Raw genomic sequence first — 6,359 nt, 5'->3', positions numbered from 1 at the left:
TGTTTCAGTTATACAATCACGACGCACTCGACAAATCTATCGTCAGTTGCTATTGTCTGTAAGTGATTTCTTTCTGTAATTTAAGTCTCAAGCTAGCTGTAGTGATCCTTTTGACCAATCATTACCTGTAATTATCCTCACTATATTCTTTTCTGTGGTATTATGCAGGATGAAGATGTATGAAATGAGAAAAGGTTGACGCTATGACATTGGATTCATTGACCCAAACACCGTTAATGAATACACATGGAAAATAAACAAGCATCGTGAAAAGCAGGTAGAGAACAGCATGCTAGAGTTCTTGAAGCGCCTCAAATACAATGAAGATATACTACTTCCTTACAACTTCCAGTGAGTCACACTTTCTTGTACTATAAATTCTCTGTTTTTGCCTACTAGCTAGCTACATGTTTTTTTTATATATGCCCGCTTAATTAAGACATGCAAACGTGTGTGCATGCAGATTTCACTGGATCTTGTGTATCATTAAAGTTGACGCTGGAACAGTTGAAATACTGGACTCGCTACTCAAAGCAAATAATGACTATAACATCTTATTTGGGATAGTCAACAGGTAATTTCAATCATTATTAACTATATATCTCGGCCTATTTAGTTCGTCATTTCATGATATGAACTCTTTAATAACCCCTTTATTCATTTTCTTTGTCGGCGGGCAGGGCTTGGGCAAGGTTCATCAGCGTCACGGAAGGCGAATGGAAACAACAGCTGAAATGGTTTCGACCCAAGGTAAGTAATTAAGTAGTACTACCTAGCTAGCTAGCTGCCATCTCTTTAATTATCATGCTTGATTAATTATTATCTGATCAAATTAAATTCCATTCTCGTAAAAAGGCCCTGAAGCAGGCGTAGGGGACTGATCTGTGTGCATTCTGCGTTTGCGAGAACATTCGCATGATGGCGTCCGAAAGGAGCAGATCTCAAAGACAGGAATGGGTACGCTTGTCAGAACACTATTCACAATTTTTACACCATTATCGATATCTAGTCACACAACTAATATACATGCATATTGATCTCCTTCTTAACAGTTCAAAGAGGTGCGGGACAAGCTCCTAGAAACGGAGCGCGTAGAAGCACTTCAAGAGGAAATAGCGGGATTTTTGCTCGACCATGTCATAAATTCGAAGGGAGAATACTATTACCCGCTACCGCCCCCATCGACCAGGTCATGAACCACTTCCAATTGTCATTGTGCTCCGAAGGCACCAATTAGGCTAATGCCACTGGCTCCGAAGACAACATGCATATGTAGGAGAAATTGTATATAGCTATACATGTGTGTATGTATAAATTAATATGGTGGTTTATGAGACATTGATGATATATATATGATTGGTTCTACTAGAAATTCTATATATATATATATATATATATATATATATATATATATATATATATATATATATATGCATAACATGTACAATGTGTAGTACTGTAAAATACCAGCAAACGAAAAAGAATTAAAATGGAAAACACAAAATTAAATGAAAAAGAAATTATAAAACCAAAAACCCCCCAAACATTTTAGTACCGGTTGGTGTTACCAACCGGTACTAAAGGGCTCCCGGCCCCCGGAGCTAGCTCGTGCCACGTGGTTTCCCTTTAGCACCGGTTCGTGCTGAACCGATACTAAAGGGGAGGGGGGGCTTTAGTGCCCAAACCCTAGTGCCGGTTCCTAAACCGGCACTTAAGGGCCTTACGAACCGGTGCTATTGCCCGGTTCTGCACTAGTGAAATAATCTAATGATGTGAACAACTATTCATATATAGTTCAAATTTCAAGGCCAAGGGCAGCTCTGGAGTGCTAGAATATTGCAACAAAGAGGCTTCACAAGATAATAAACAAATAATAGTAGTTTTCCTGAGTCTAATGAGTTTCCAACTGCACAATTAGGCATTAGATTATCACCTACATACCCACCAACAATATTTAACCAGCAAACAGCGACACTTGCAAGAAATAAGCAGAATGGAAAAGCAAATTATGATCAAATAAATACTTCGATGGTAATTTTCTTTGTTGTTGTTGTATAACACTGAGATCAAGTTCAATAAAAGTAAGCAAAGCAGACAAGATGCTGACCGCTTCATATAGTTGGCGCACACAATGATGGTGGAAAACCAATATATAGTTGATCAGGTAAGGTGGCTTCACTTAGCTCCGCGAACAACTCGATCTGCAATGTCTTGACGTCCACCGAAAGTAACTCAAACTTGGGCTTCTCATGTGAAGATCTGGTGTACGGCTGGGCTCCTATGAGCAGGTATCCCGCGCCTACGGAAAGCAGAGCAGCACCCTTTACCGGCAACGGGATGGCCTTCTCCAAGTGCCATTTGTTGTTCCTGAGAGAAGAATACGTCAGCAAATACGTATCGTCATCTTCGCTGCGCCTGTCTTGGACTTTACGCAGCATTCCGAACATTCCTTGTGCCGCCTCGACAATGGCAAATTCGCTGCCCCATCCTAGTTGAGGTGGGAGGTTGAGAGCAGAGGACTCCATGGTGCGTGGATCAAGCAGGACCAACTTGTTCAGGAAGAGCAAACGCCAACAGAAGCGGCCGTGGACGAACTGACGATCAAACAGCCCATCCTCAACTGGCGGCAGATCAAACAGCTCATCCTCAGGAGCACTCCATTGGTAAAATGGAAGAGAACGCCACTGCCCATCCGAGGAGGAGAAGACAAGCAGAATATTCATCCTGCATTGCACCAAGCACATGACCCTGAATGATAAAACGTCCTCCTCATCGTCGCCCGGAGCAAGGAAAGTCTCCAGCTCGGAAAGCTCCCTTTCACGGACCAGCGCTTTCAGGTCGCCGGGGACGGCCGGCAGCAGGGTGTAGCGGCGGTGCACGGGGTCGCACACGGCGAGGTCCCTGACCAAAAGATTGTGGTACCGGTACCGGAAGTGGCGCAAACCAAGAACGCTGCTTTCTTCTTGTACTAGGGCGCCGGCAATGAGGGCGCGTCCGTCCAAGAAGTCAAGTGGCCTCCAGGTCATAGTTGCCAGAAATTCGGGTCGATCGGGTCGAGGAACGGGATCACTGGTCGAGGGTCGCCACCCCTCCGGAACGTGGTACGACGAGGAGTATACTTCTTCGGAACGCTAATCAGGGACGAGGATCCTGATCCAAAGATTTTTGGGTCGATGACCCCGGTACGATCGTCGGTTCGTGGAACGCGATACAAGATCCCCACGATCCTTCCAAAAATATTACGATCTGTGTTGATATATTTCCCGTATTCCAGTCAAAACAAAATCGCATCTAACTTTTTTACATTAAATTGTCATTTATCTCAGCAACTTTTTTTTTGAGGGGAAATATTGCCGCATTTATTTAATCAAACGCATTCGGAATGTCATCCGAGATTACATCAAGCACACACTCGGGGGTGACCCCCACCCAAACCTTGCAAAGTTCATCTCCTACTCCTATTTTTGCTAATTTATGAGCGGCAACATTTGCATTACGACGAACCCAAGTGACTTTGGAGCTAGGAAACGAAGATAGCAACGCCTTAAGCTCTTGAATCAATGGGCCAGCAGCTGACATCTCCTTGTGCTGACTGTTGAGCATCTTAACTACACTTTGCGAGTCCATCTCCACATGTATCTTGTCTACTTGTATTTCCTGCGCCAAAACAAGTCCTCTCTTGCATGCAAGAATCTCTAGCATCTCTGGATCGATTATACCTTGGACCAAATGGCACAGCCCTGCACAAAAGGCTCCCTGCTCATCCCTTATCACAGCTCCAACGCCTCCCTTTCTCCCTGCCCTAGATACCGCCCCGTCCGAGTTGAGCTTGAGCCACCCCTCGTCCGGTGGCTTCCACTTCTGCTTGATCTGTTGCTCTCTGGGAGGTTTGTTTTCGTTGTGGACAGCTCTCCAATCATCCATTTGAGTGATGACCCGCTCCATGATTTCATGTGGCTGGGCTATGCTCTTTCCTTCCCTCGTTTCATTCCGTGCTAGCCAGAGCTCGTACGTGGCCTGAATCATTGCACCTCGCTCGTCATTTGACGCCCCGGCAAACCATCCCAGGAGCCAGCGAGCCAACGCACTCTGAGAGTCGATCGGACACGGTGGTTTGGCCACCATGACTCCCTTTTCTGAGTACAACAGCTGCCAGAACAAGGTGGAGTGCGGACAGGACCAAAAACGGTGCAGCACTGTTTCTTCCCTCCCACACGCCACGCAAAAAATCCCCGGTTTGATTCTCCTTCGGTGCAGTTCTGCTCCCACTGCCAGTCCATTCCGAATCATCCTCCACATGTGAATTTTGGCCTTTGGGGGCGCATTGGTATCCCATAGAGCCAAAAATCCTTTATGCTTTTCAACAGAACTCGAAGATTCCGGCCTTCCATTCCTCGCAGCATCCAGCGCCCTCCGTAGATGATACCCAGATTTCACCGAGTAGACACCATTGTGTGTGAGGTTCCAAGCAAGATAGTCCTCACAGCCCGGTCCCCCAATCGCTATTTGCTGTATATCTTTTGCATCATCATCCGAGAACATCATCTGAACTCTCTCCATATCCCAGCTACTCCCGTCTGGTGTTAGCAAATGAGCTACCTTGATTGCGCCATCTCAGCAACTAATTAATAGAAATGGGGCCACATGTGCGCTAATGACTGCACCATGATTTTCTCAGGAGAGAAGTGCATATTTCAACCCTAAACTCTTGCCCTAGCCTATTTTACAACCTTGAACTTTAATACCGTCTAAATTACAACCCCCAAGTCTCAAAACCGGTCAGGATTCAACCCTCCCCTCCCCGATGACCGGTTTTGACCTGGGGTGACCAGTTTTGACTAGTCAACGGGTCCAATCAGCATGCCACGTCAGATTTTTTTTCAAAATTTCAAGAAAAAGTAAATAAAAATCTATAAGATCAGGGAAAAAATATAAAAAGGCAAAATTCCGAAAAAAATTGTTTGCGAAAAAAGCTAGGGAAAATAAAAATGATTTTTTTCCTGGAATTTGAGTTTTTGGGTTTTTTCTGGATTTTTTTGGAAATTCATTTTTTTATTTTCCGTGTTTTTCGGAATTTGGATTTCTTATTTCTTTTCCTGGATTTTCTTCGATTTTACAGGTGTTTCCTTGAAAATTTTGCATTTTTTGCTGATGTGGCATGCTGACTGGACCTGTTGACTGGTCAAAACCGGTCAACTAGGTCAAAACCGGTCAACAGAGAGGGGAGGGTTGAATCCTGGCCGGTTTTGAGAGTTGGGGGTTGTAATTTAGATGGTATTGGAGTTCGGGGTTGTAAATTAGACTGGGGCAAAAATTGAGGGTTAAAATATGCACTTCTCTCAGCTGCTAGTTTTCCTTTCACACGAAGCATTCTTCTCCAGGAAGTATCCCAAATCCCTCTTCACCGTCCTTCGTCTACAAAACTCCAGCGAACCAGCCCCCCATGGATCCATCCTCAATGTCCAAGCCTCCAAGGTTTTCCTCCTCCAGCGTCCCCTTGCGTACGACGTATGCATCATTGGCGGTAGTGGAATGGGAGAGGCCTCATGCAGCAGCGGACATATCGAAGAGCCGGCGTCCGGCAGGGAGTGGCGTGTCGGGGAAGGGCTGACGCCGGTGGAGCGCGGTTGCGTGGTGCCCTGGTAAGCCTCCATCCTCATGAACTACCTTACATCTTGCATTACGTTTTGGGTCAGCACCATCGATCAGGGTCGCGATCCCTCCATCGACCCAGCTCGACCCGACCTCGTCCCCGATCCTCGATCCGGATCGATCGACCCCGGGTCAAGGATCGCACCCTCGACCCGCGAACCAGGCTACTATGCTCCAGGTACGGCCGCCGGTGAAGGGGAGGAAGGACGAGCAGGAGAAGTCGAAGCCGGTGAAGGCGCGGGCGGCGACGGAGGAGGGGTGTGGTGGCTGGGCCGGGATGAAGGTGGCGTCGCCAACCGCGCCGATAAGAGGCGGCGGGTGGAGGGTGCGGTATCACCGAGGAAGGCGTGGTCGGCGATGAGACGGCGGAATGAGGGGCATGCTGCGGTGGCGTGGGCTAGGTCGGCAGCAGTGGTGAGACGGAGGAAGGTGTCGCGGAGGAGCTCGTCTGGGGTTCGGAAGATCGGCGTCTTCGGTGGTGGTGTTGGCTGCGGCGGCGCCATCGGGCGGGCCGACGGGGGAGTTGGGGATCTACTTTTTATTTTATTTTTTTGATCAAAAGGGGTTTCCTCCACCCCATTTTTCATAAAAATGGAGCAACGCAAGTCATCGAGACTGTTACAAACAACTGGCTCTGCCAGAAGTAACAGACCAGAAAACAGAAACGATCTACATCCCTAGAAGTTTGAATGCAGACCAGACTGAAT

At 46.8% G+C, this 6,359-nt stretch overlaps 1 pseudogene; it reads right to left on the bottom strand.

Annotated features, from left to right (window-relative positions):
• Positions 1 to 2,111: 2,111 nt before the first annotated feature.
• Positions 2,112 to 6,155, bottom strand: LOC123057315 (uncharacterized; annotated as a pseudogene).
• Between the last annotated feature and the right edge of the window lie 204 nt (positions 6,156 to 6,359).

Source organism: Triticum aestivum, chromosome 3A (genome assembly GCF_018294505.1).
Source record: "Triticum aestivum cultivar Chinese Spring chromosome 3A, IWGSC CS RefSeq v2.1, whole genome shotgun sequence".
Classification (NCBI taxonomy): Eukaryota; Viridiplantae; Streptophyta; class Magnoliopsida; order Poales; family Poaceae; genus Triticum; species Triticum aestivum.
Note: the sequence above shows the minus strand (reverse complement) of the source record. Positions and strands in the feature narration are given on the sequence as shown.